Raw genomic sequence first — 12,311 nt, 5'->3', positions numbered from 1 at the left:
GTTTTCGTACATATAAAGAACCCTAAAATTCGAGTTATAACGAAGAAGTTATGACCAATCGAAGATTCTCGGCAAAACCGACAACACCGATTAAACGAAAAACGGGAAGTTTCAATACAATAGTTTTTAGCCTTAAGTATCTAAATGAAAGTTTTAGATAACATTAAACCGTAAATGTACATAAAAAGAACGTCCAAATCTGACTTCGTATGAGAAAGTTATGATTTTTCTATGTTACGGATATAGCAGTAGACAGCTAAAAACTCGAAATACAGATCGAGAGACTTTTTGCTGACACAAAATAAATGAGAATCGAAGGTCTCAACAATAATAGCACAACGGTAAAAAGTCTGACGAAAACGGACGTCGGATGAAGAAGTTACGGATTTATGACGGAGTTTTCGTGTCCCGGCCTACTAAAATAATATAAAGATAATATATCAATAATATACTAAAAATAAAGTCAAAATTAGCCAACGGGGTCTAAACAAGAGTTGTAGAGCATAATCTCACCTACGCGTGCATATAAAGAACGTCGAAAACGGAGCTCGGATGCGAAAGTAATGAATTTCTGAAGTTTGGGCACGAATCCCGACTCTGTGTCAGAACTCACGACGTGAGTTTTGTAGAACTCACGACGTGAGCCCCTTGAATGACCCTTCCAGAGCCACATGACTTGTGACGCATGCCATGATGATTTGGGATGAAACTCACGACGTGAATTATGAAAAACTCACGACATGAGACCCAAAATTCACCCAATAAATAGGAATCGAGGGCAGCCGGCTTTGGTTATTCATTTTTATCATTTCTCCTACTTCTACACCCTATTAAGCCCCTCTAAACTACCTCGAAGCCCCGGTAACACCTCCAACACACGACCCAAGTCCCGAAGTCCCGAGTTTTCCGAGAAATCGACTTCTTTCCAATCGAAGTTCTGCTCGACTTTCGACTCACCTTCTTCAATCTATCAAGTGAGTTCATACCCCTATAATTCATACTTTTAAATGTTTTATAAATGCTTTTATATGATTTTAAGGGGGGGGGGGGGGGGGAATACAAGTAAAACACATGATTATTATCGTGTGTTATATAAAGTTTCATTATACGCTTTTTATCAACGGAATCATATGTGATTTATAAATATTATAGGGAATTTTCATATGAAAAATATATCACGATAACATCATATCTTTTAAAATGAAAAATGTTGTTATACATGTATAAATCAAACACTCTGCTTATACTGTATGTATATGTGTCCATCTTAGGCACTACAAAAATTATATTTTTCATAACAAGTGAGCATTTCACCTAGGGATTACTATACAAACGAGACACACTTTTAGAAAACTATAATAGGTATAGTTTTACGAGAACATCATGTACTTTTACATACTAGAAATACTATTTCAAGGAGATACATTCATATTCAAGAACAAACGAACATTTTCATATGTACTTCAAATAGTTTTCACAAACGTTTTTACATGTTAAAACACTTTTAGAAACTGTCTTACAAACTGTAGGTTTCCTTTTAGAATCTGTTATAGTTGTGCTTCAAACAAAGGTTTTCTCACACTTAAATTGTCTTGTCAAACGGTTTTCGAATCGATTTATAAAATGACATCAAGTCATAAATTCTTATTTATTAAACTTTTCAAAGGTTTTACAAAACTTCTTTTATGCTTTTATATTATAAATTGCATGCCTCTATATGTATAGTTATATAAGAAATGTTTAAAATACATAGGAAGGCTATCCACCCTATTTCCTTTTCCTCGATTTGGATGTGGTCTGGTGGGATATCGGGTACCTGTCTGAAGGTCGTTTAAATATTAGTTATATATCATGTGTACATATATAGTCATAAATGTTCCATCAGTTAATTCAATTCCGACGCTCTTGGGTAGCAAGGGTGTATAAACCTACTTAGACACTCATCAATTACATTCTAGTAAACTATTATAGGAATAGTTTAGGGGATACAAAACATTATCCCTATTACAAGAAATTACACCAGAGTCAGTTCATTCATGAGTCTAGACTACATGCTATATGAAGGGATACTCTTATAGAGATTCCTCTTACATGGACACATTTATATGGATACGCTTACATAGATACGTTTACATGAACGTAGATAATATATGACCAGTTACTATTACATATTATATGTGTAGATACTGTTATATAGTTCTCCTTCTTATCTTTACCTTGTGATACAATCACATCATCGACGAGATAGATTGGACTTTATATCCTAGTACCAAAGGATACTTTGTGGGACTAACCATTCCTATCACCACTGTTAGCTACAGAGGTAAGTGAACACCTACGGATGTTTTCGGTTGATACCATTACAGGTATACTTAAGGGACTAACTATTCCTAAACCCGACTGTTAGCAACAGAGGTAAATGCACATCTACGGATGTCTACAGTTGAACCGTTTACGGCGAGTTTCCACGCCGTGTGTATCTTAGTACCAAAGGATACAACATAAGTTATTATATTATTATTTTTTTAGTTTTATAATAATAGTTAAACAGGGAAAAACCGTCACATTTTCAAGTCATGCGTACTTTTAAAACAGTCAGGTCTTGGTTAAAGACTACTTTCAAAACATTCGGGTCTTGGTAGAAGACTACTTTTTATACTGGTAGGAAATATGAGATTTTCTAGGGTTTTCATACTTATACTAAATGTTTCATCAAACATTCACTAGTCTTTCATAACAACTTTTCAACGCAATAACATTGAAATACTTATGAATTCACCAGCTTTATTGCTGATACTCGCTTTCAAAATAACTTGTATTCTCAGGTTAAAAATATACAAGTACCGATGCAAGGTTTAGAGAAGACGGAGCAGTCAAGACTTGTCTTTTAATTTGAGTATTCGTTATGTTGTTTTATACTATGAAAGAACACATTTGTAAGCTGAATTATTCTATTAATGCAATGGATGATGTTGTTGCTTGTTTACTACTTTACATTGTTGTGATACATACATGACATCCTCTGCCCCAAAACGTTTCCGCCATTCTCGGTTTTGGGGAGTGACAGGTATCGTCAGAAGAGAATCCTGCAGATCCCCTCGTAAAGGGTCTAACTAGGATCAATCACATTCAGCATGCGATGAGCATTGGTCCTGTGACAACCCAAGTTGTTCCGTTACATTTCCCCGTTACCGTTAACAGAATATTCCAGTTTATAAAAGTTCCGTTAATTAGAGGTCGTCAATTTAATAAAAGTTTTATTTATTTCATTTATTTATGTCGTTAAGTCGTGATAAGAGAAATAAAAACTCATAATACACATTTCCATTTAGTTGGAAAAGTTAGTTTTTATTATTACGACCACAAAAATCGGGTGCGACCAAAAGCCCCGTTAAACGACAGTATCGGGTAGAATATCACTGAGCTCCAACTCCCACCCATATATAAGGGGGAGTAAACTCCATTTGGAGCTTTTCGACCCTCTCTCTCTATACTCTCTCTCTAGACTCGTTTCCGATCCGAATCCGCAACCAAACACTTCCAAATCGTAAGTCCACTTATCCTAGCTTGTTCTAAACATTATTGGTTGTGTTTGTAACCCAAAAATCGGACTTAGAAGCTAAGGAAGAGGAGTTTACGGCCTAAGCTCCTCCTTAGGCCGTAAACCCCTAAATCAAGGCCAAAATAACCCCAAAATGTCCCTAAAGGCTTGGAAATAAATTAAGGGATTTATCTTGGAGTGTTTGACCATTTAAAACAATCAAAAGGAGGCACAAAAGAGAGTTTACGGCCCAGGCATATGCCAAGGCCGTAAACACCTCTTAAACTTGTATAAATGCTCCAAAAACACTCCTAAAACACCCTTGGACTTCATACATAAATTACGGGCTTATCCTCTTGGGTTTAGATCATTTAAACATAAGGATTTGGAGGATTAAAAGGAGTTTACGGCCCAAACATGTGTCAAGGCTGTAAACTCCCCAAACCAAGCCAAAAATGTGGTTTTTGTCCCCCAAATGGCCTTAGACTATTTTTATAAAATGCTAGGAATGATTTAAGGGCTTAAAACTCCATTAAATCCTTGGAATAGGAGTTCACAGCTGTGAACTCCCTTAGGGATGGTTCATGGGCCGTAAACTCCCTAATGAAGCCCTTAAAGACCTTAAACTCACTCATGCCTTTTGGTTTTGGACTTAGAAAAATTCCACTAATAAGATAGAGCCTTAAAACACACTAGAACCCCTCACCATGAGTTTACGGCCGTAAACTCATGGTGAGATGTCCCTGGGCCGTAAACATAGCTTTGGGAGTTTACTCTCGGATAGTAAACTCCATTCCTAAGCCATACACACCTTTAGACGCTACCCGGGACACGCAAACACTTAACCAAAGTGTTTTCCGCTCCTTTGAGTGCGTATACGTGTTTAATTAGTATTAAATATACTAATTGTATGTGAACATATGTTATCATATGTTAAATAGGTCATTGAGTGTGTTCGAGTCCTTACGTGACACCGAACGCCCAAACGGCACCTTCGTTTGACCTACTTATACCAGGTGAGTTCATAACCCTGAATGAACCTTTTAAATGTTTTTACATGTTTTATAGGGAGGAATACAAGTTAAACATACCAGTTATCATATCAATCACATGTGATTGATAACCCGCATGCACAATGATTTACCACACTATAAACCGTTTTACCGAGTAGGACGTTATAAATGGTCTTCTAAAATGTTTTCACTTATTCAAAACTCTTACTTAGTCTGTTTTATCTGAATTCATTTTAAACTGTTTTATAAAGGTTCCAAGGATTTATAAAGCTTTTCAAACTTATTTTTACCAAAGAATACCAAATGTGATTTTCCCTGAGTATAAAGGTTTTTCCAAGGCTTTCATCGAAGTTCCCTTTTTACAACGTATACTTTTACTTGTTAGTTACTCCTGCTTCGCTTTTACTTATTTAAAACTCCTACTTGATAACGCATTTCCTTCGTGATATGCATATACCGGTTATTGTCTCTATATCGCTTATACTTGTAGCCTCTTATACTTGATAGACGCTTTTACTTCACCAGTTGTCGTTTCCACTTCGTGATACACTTATACTTGGTACACTTATACTTCACGATTCGATTATCCCACTCTATACGCTTATACTTCACGACTCGGATATTCCACTGTACGCTTATACTTCACGACTCGGATATTTCACTGTACGCTTATACTTCACAAGCCGGTTATTCCACACTGTACACTTATACTTTACGATATGATTCCACTTGATACACACTCAAGCATAGTTAGATGTATGTCTGTGCTTGTATAGATGCATATAAATAATGATTGAAGGACTTAGGAAGGCTTGTCTGCCCTATTTCCTTTTCTTCGTTGAGATGTGGTCTGGTGGGATCGGATGTCCATCCGAAGGTCGTTTGATTCATTAGTTATATATTATGTACACAAGCATAGACATATGGGTTTACTTCAGTCAATTCAGTTATGAGTCTCTACCTCTAGTTCAGCACTTACATTAGAAACCCACTATTTGGAAGTCTCTACCCACTATTTGGGATGCATCTTCAGGACACGGCCTTCTCCGTCGTCTAGTTGGTAACCAGAGTCTCCTGTAAGGAGAGCGGACATTGTGTGTATAGATCTATACGGGATTGACACCCCCGCACCCTGACTGCTAGCTACAGTCCACGGCCTACCAAGCCAAGGGGTGACAAATGTCACATGTTATAGACGCTTGTAGGGTGTCTGGAACTCTAGTCAGTAGGGTTACGAGTATCCCGGGTTACCTTATAATTTATGGTCTTAAGGTAACGGTATTCACCGGCAATTTACACTGTATGCTGGTAAATCATTTTTCAGAGTCACACTGTTTTGACCTTGCAAGATGCATCTTTCATTTGATACTGTCTGCGGTATGTATTCTCTGTTTTACACCTTACTAGACGCATCATTCATTTGATGCTGTCTGGGGTCTGTATCCACTGTATTCACTGTATCCACTGTATTCACAGTTTTAGACCTTGCTAGACGTATCATTCAGTTGGTACTGTCTGGGGTCTGTGTTCATTGTATTAGACCTTACTAGCTGTACCTTTCATTTGGTACCGCCTGGGGTCTGTGTCTCTTTCTGTTAGACTGAGCCAGGCGTGTCGTTCGTTCGACACTCTCCTGGAGTCTATGATCCCTTTGCCTTAGTCAGCAGTCCTTACTTCTGAGGCATATGTTATTTCCCTGTTGTCTCTTGCTTTCTTTAATAATCAAATTCAGTATTTTGATAATGATAGCAATTAAGGGAAAACTACATTTTACCACATAACACTGACCAGCCTTGGTAGAAGGCTGCTTTATTAAAGAAAATATAGGATTTTCTGGAAAGAACTCTAATACACAATAATCACTTAAACTACTACTTTATAAAGTTATTTGACTAAATGACACTAAATGCTTATGAACTCACAAGCATTTGTAAAAATGCTGATACTCGTTTTTCAAATAACTTGTATTCTCAGGTTAGCATTAGACAGGTACATCCCCGGAGCTGTTGATGAAGATAGCTTAGTACCACGCTGTATTTATTCTATTACTTGTATTACTTTGATGTATTGTAAAGTAACCATGTAAAATTATTACTCTTAATGCAATGTTTTGTTGTACTTTGATTACTATAATGCATGTGTTGTGATACTTGACATGACGTCATCCACCCCAGAACGTTTCCGCCGTCCCGGTTTTGGGGTGTGACAGGTCCGAAGGATGATATTTGTTTTACTGATTAGATAAATTTTTAGAAACATATAATAGATAAATGTAATTGACATTTGATGATTAGTTAACGGAGAATTATTTATAAGTAATTGTTTACTATCTTTTGTCAATTGTTTATTTTGTGTTTCAGTTTTGCATGTTTTACTTCCTGAATAATTGGATTATTCGAATTATCCACAGTCGATCATACTTTGGAAGTAAGTAATGAGGCAAGACTGTCATGAATTGGTTTGTAGATTGTCTAAGTGCTTAGAAATAACAAATGTTTACTGTAACGTTCATGAGTACTCCTAAAATAGGATTTGAGTATTGGATTAAACCCACACTCATTTGAATCACTTCATGGAATTCATCACGAGTGATTGTGAGATGATAATATCGTATAATATTTAAAATGAGATATATGAGTTGTTGTTTACAAGTTGGTTGTGCATTGATAATGTGTAAACGCATCAGTAACTTGATGTTATAAAATGTGTTGTTGTGTACGATTTGATGAGTAAATAGTACAACTGTACAAGCATATAAGTCAAACTTTATCTGTTCCTTTTATCCCAAGGGTTAAAAGTGATATCTTGGGCCTCTCGATGATTTTGTGTTGACTTATGTGATGGGTCCGGTCAGGACTGAATTGATGTGTTCAATTAAGTTCGTTGTCAAACAAATTTGAAATCGAGAAACAAACTGTTGGACATTGAGAATGATTCTGGTGCATGGATTTTTCCACATGATATCTTGTAGAACGGAGGATTATATGATCCCTTATCTTAAGGACACGTAACTGACTAGGTTAGAGTTTGACAACAGCTTTTGAGAGCTACGATTGCTAATCAAATTCTGAAGTCATACTTGCAACTATAATTATTAGACTTATCCAAGTGGGAGACTGTTGGATTAGATTTCTAAGCCCATAACTGTAATTGGTATTTACTTGATTTGATGGTAGCATGGTCCTTTTGGGTTGTCTTCATACTAGCAAGTAGACATGATGACTATTGGAGAAAGAGGCTGAATTTATTATTTAGAATGATAAATTGGGGAATAAATATGATTTATTAATATATTATAAGAATAATATTTTAATTAGAAATCATATTGTTAATAAGTATTTAAACATAAATTAATTTGGAATTAATTTTGGGATTAAAGGAAAGGATTGAAAGTGCAAGGGCTGAAAATCCTTAAAAGATTCTAGGTATTTTCGTTCAAACCCTAAGGTAAGGGAGTCCATGGATTTTCTTAGGCCCTAAGCTAAAGAATTAGGGTTTCTACCTTAAAACCCAAGATGGCCTCAAGTATAAATAGAGCCCTTAGCTCTTGAATTCGGCCACACCTTGTGAAACCCTAGAAGGAGCCAATTTTTAGAGCAAGTCACTCCCTTACCTCTCTTTCATATTCACCCTCTTTCCTTAGTGTGTTTGTGAGCCATTAGAGGTACTACAATTGTGGTACTTGTTCTCAAAAGAAAGGATCCTCAAGTTTTAGTTATTATTACTATATAGCAAAAAAGGTATGTGATCTAATCTTTCATATGTGATTTTCCAAAATATTAGATGCATATTAGGGTTTCCTATTTGTGTTCATTTATTGTATGTCTAATAGAGAAAACATAGATCCAAACTAGGGTTGCATGGAAACATATGATTGTTTGTATAAAACCCATCAAAATATGAGTCCAAACCCAAATCCCACAACTCCAATGATTAGACGAGTGCGTGGCGTTCATGGGCGGAATGCACAATGTTCTTCGCCGGATCGTTTGACGGGGACTCAGACCGGAATGCGTTGTGTTCCCAGGGATTATGCATGGCGTTCCCGACGAAATTCCAATTCTTGTTCTAATGAGTTATTCCATTAAGTCCAATGTCCAACACCTCAGAATAATCCCATAATAATGAATAAATCCATAAAGTCGAAGGCTTTAAGCCTTAGCAAGGCTCAAAGGGGCCTAATCATGATTTCAAGCACTCTAACTCCATAAAGAGGCCAATAACTCACATTTAGTCCATAACTCCTTAAGTCCTTTCACCCAACACTCAGATCTGGTCCATGAAGGATTTTTACAGCATAAAGTTACCAACTTTATGCCTTGTCATAGCTAAATGTGCTCAAAAATAAAATCTAACTTTAACACTAAAACGCAAATTTCATAATCTATGACATCCCCAAAATCACGGCCAGAAAAGACCTGTTTAATTTATGCTTTTAAAACAATTTCAGAGTAATTCTTTGATTAAAAGAGTTGCGGAATTCGTTGCCAAAACGAAATATGATAAAAATAAGATTTAACAAAGAATTCCTTAAAGATATGTATTTTCATTGTATAACAAAAATCGGGATGTCATGTTCCGATAAAAAGACCAAAAGCATAAACATTACATTACAGACCTTACAACAGTTATATAAAACAACAGGTCCATAATCCAAAAATAACTTGACAAGTCATCCAACTTATGCTTCAGCGCTACTACCTGTAATACAGAGAAAATTTAGTGGGTTAGGCTTGGGAGCCTGGTGAGCATATAGGGTTTTCAACCCACGATAAATAATTATATTTAATTCCACCAGCCAACAATAACCCAATTACCCATTCCCATTATTCTCACTTTACGTCCCTAAGACAACTAACATAAGGGACCTAGTCTAAGAATATTTCATCGGGGTGACAACACACGCATTCGGGGGTTTCCCAGCAATATATGTCAAATAAGGCAACCATGAGGGGGATGGAGTACAGTGAATGAACACCCGAGTTCATTAACACCTACAGGTGGCGAGCCTGCTAGCGTTCCACAAGGCTGTCTAGAAAAGTCTGTGGTCGTCATCTAAACTCCGCTACATGACTAATTCAAAAACATCGAGACCTCTCATCTTTTTATCACAAGACAACTATCTACCCATGTTCTACCCAACATTTTAGTAGATAAAATATACATTTTTATACATAGTTTAAAACCTGTATAGTATGTTCATTCAAAACACATTCCAGATAAAAGATGAGACACATAAACATAACACGCATTTCATAGAGAATAAATTATATCTATGATTTTAGAAGATAACATCGATACATTTGAAAGAGATTATGTACCCCCTTCAAATCAACACCAATATATAAACACATAACATGTATTTCATAGTAAATACTTCGTATTTATTTATTAGATGAAAGTAACTACACACTCACTTGATTAGAAGATGATCGGACAGCACTACGACTTGTAGAAGTAGTATTCTTCGGTGAAACTGAGAGATCTTCACAAAGACCGGGCTTCTCGTGGGCAGAACTTTGGCTCGGAAATTTTACTTCTCGAGATCTTCGGGGCTTCGGGACTTGCTTCAGGTCTCGGGATTGATATCGGGGCTTCGGGATATTTCTTGCACGAAAAACGAGGTAAAACGGGAGAAAGAGAAAAGAAAATGAGCAAAGAAATAAGGCAGCCTCGCACCCCTTTATATAGGGCCTGAACCCTCGCATTACGCTGGGCGTAATGCTCAGTTACGCTAGGCGTAACCCGGATAAGTCCGGTGACTCCCCCCCCCCCCCTTCGGATAATATCGGACATTTATATTTAAATTTAATATTTTAATTATTTAATAAACTTTAAAAATTCATATCTTCCTCATACGAACTCCGTTTTCGACGTTCTTTATATCTACGCGTAGGTGAGACTACGCTCTACAACTTTCGTTAGACTCCATCGGCTAATTTTGACTTTATTTTTATTATTTATTTTTAGTAGACCGGGACAGGAAAACTCCGTTATAAATTCATAACTTCTTCATCTGACATCAATTTTCGTCTGTCTTTTTATCGTTGCACTACTAATGACGAGATCTTCGATTCTCGTTTAAATTGCTTCGGCTAGAAATCACACCATCTCATATTCAAGTTTCGGGCTGCATACTGCTAAGCTGAAACTTCGGAGAATTATAACTTCCTCATACGAAGTCAGATTTGGTCAATCTTTTTATGCACGCTCTCGGTTTAACGAACTCTACAACATTCGTTTAGATCACTAAGGCTAAATATCTCTCTATCTCAAATTCACATTGTACGTCATTCAACGTCGTGTCGGTCCTGTCGCGAAACTTCGATAGGTCATAACTTCTTTGTTATAACTCGGATTTTGGCATTCTTTATATCTCCGGAATCCTTGTTTCAACCACTACATCTTCATGCAAAGATATCGGGCTTATCTCACACTTTACTTTTGACACTTATTTTATTCTTAATTCATTAAATTATAATAATTAAGAAAACAAACAAGTAAATCACATAATTCACATAATACTCAAATATTTCATCATTAATACTTCAAAAAGAGTTACAAGGTTAACCTAGACTATTACATCACTGATAATGCCTAGCCTGGAAACGGGGGCGTTACATAATCCTTTGCATGGATGGAAGGAATGGACCAAGATCACATTTTTATGACTTAGAATACTCAAAAACCTTAGAAAGGTCAAATCAAGTTGTCTAGAGTAGTCCATACTCATGAAGACCAAAGCTTTAAGACAAAAAATACATAAATCCCAAAACTAGCTAGATCAAACACATGATTCATCAAGATAGAAACTTTATACCTCTAGTAGCTTGCAAAGTTGATGAAGGTTCTGGATCTAGAAGCTTTACTCGAACAATAGCTTGATCACCAAGTTCCATTTTCCTGAAGGGCCAAACATAACATGTCATAACCCAACTAGATACATATGAGAGAGCCACCAAGATTCAAACTTTATACTTTCTGGAGCTAGATCAATAGGATTAGGGCTTGGATCCACAAGCTCCAAGCCAAGTGATGCTTCCTCAAGAAACTCCCTCTTCCACAATAATCACCAAAAACCCACTAAACCACAAAAAAGCACAAGAATCACTCAAATGGAGGCTAAGGGTCGATTTCTAGGGTTTAGAGGGATGGAGGCTGAAGATATTAGGGTTAGGTTATGAGATAAGGAGCTTAAATTGGGTCTACGAACCTAAAATAGGGTTCGGGTCTGATTGGAGTACGCTCATCATACATATGGTACGCCATCGTACTCCGAAGAGCACCTACGACCATCTTGGTCAGTACGCCCAGCGTACTCCAAGGTACGCCCTACATACTGCTCCCTTCACTAGTACGCCCCGCGTACTCGGCTGAACCCTAAAACCACCAAGCTTTCGAAGGCCATAACTTCTTCATTTTAAATTCACTTCTGACGATCCTTATATCCACAAAAAGGTAGCGAGAAGCCATTCACTTCTATCAACTTTCTTTTTCCTGAAACCCACTCGAACTCAGATCAAAAATTCATGAAAGGCCCAAACCATCTCATTTATCGATACCCTAGGGCTCTAAAGCACAAACCGAACTCTTTTATCACACAACCTACCTTACCCACATCCAAAAAGGTCTAAAACTTTCTTCTTTAAATCCTCAAAGCCTTCTCATACCTAAATTATGTCCCATAAGCCTTAAATCACAAAAAGATCTGAAACAGGATGTTATAATTTTCCCCACTTAAATTAGATTTCGTCCTC

Source organism: Lactuca sativa, chromosome 7 (assembly GCF_002870075.4).
Source record: "Lactuca sativa cultivar Salinas chromosome 7, Lsat_Salinas_v11, whole genome shotgun sequence".
NCBI classification, from domain to species: Eukaryota; Viridiplantae; Streptophyta; class Magnoliopsida; order Asterales; family Asteraceae; genus Lactuca; species Lactuca sativa.
Note: the sequence above shows the minus strand (reverse complement) of the source record.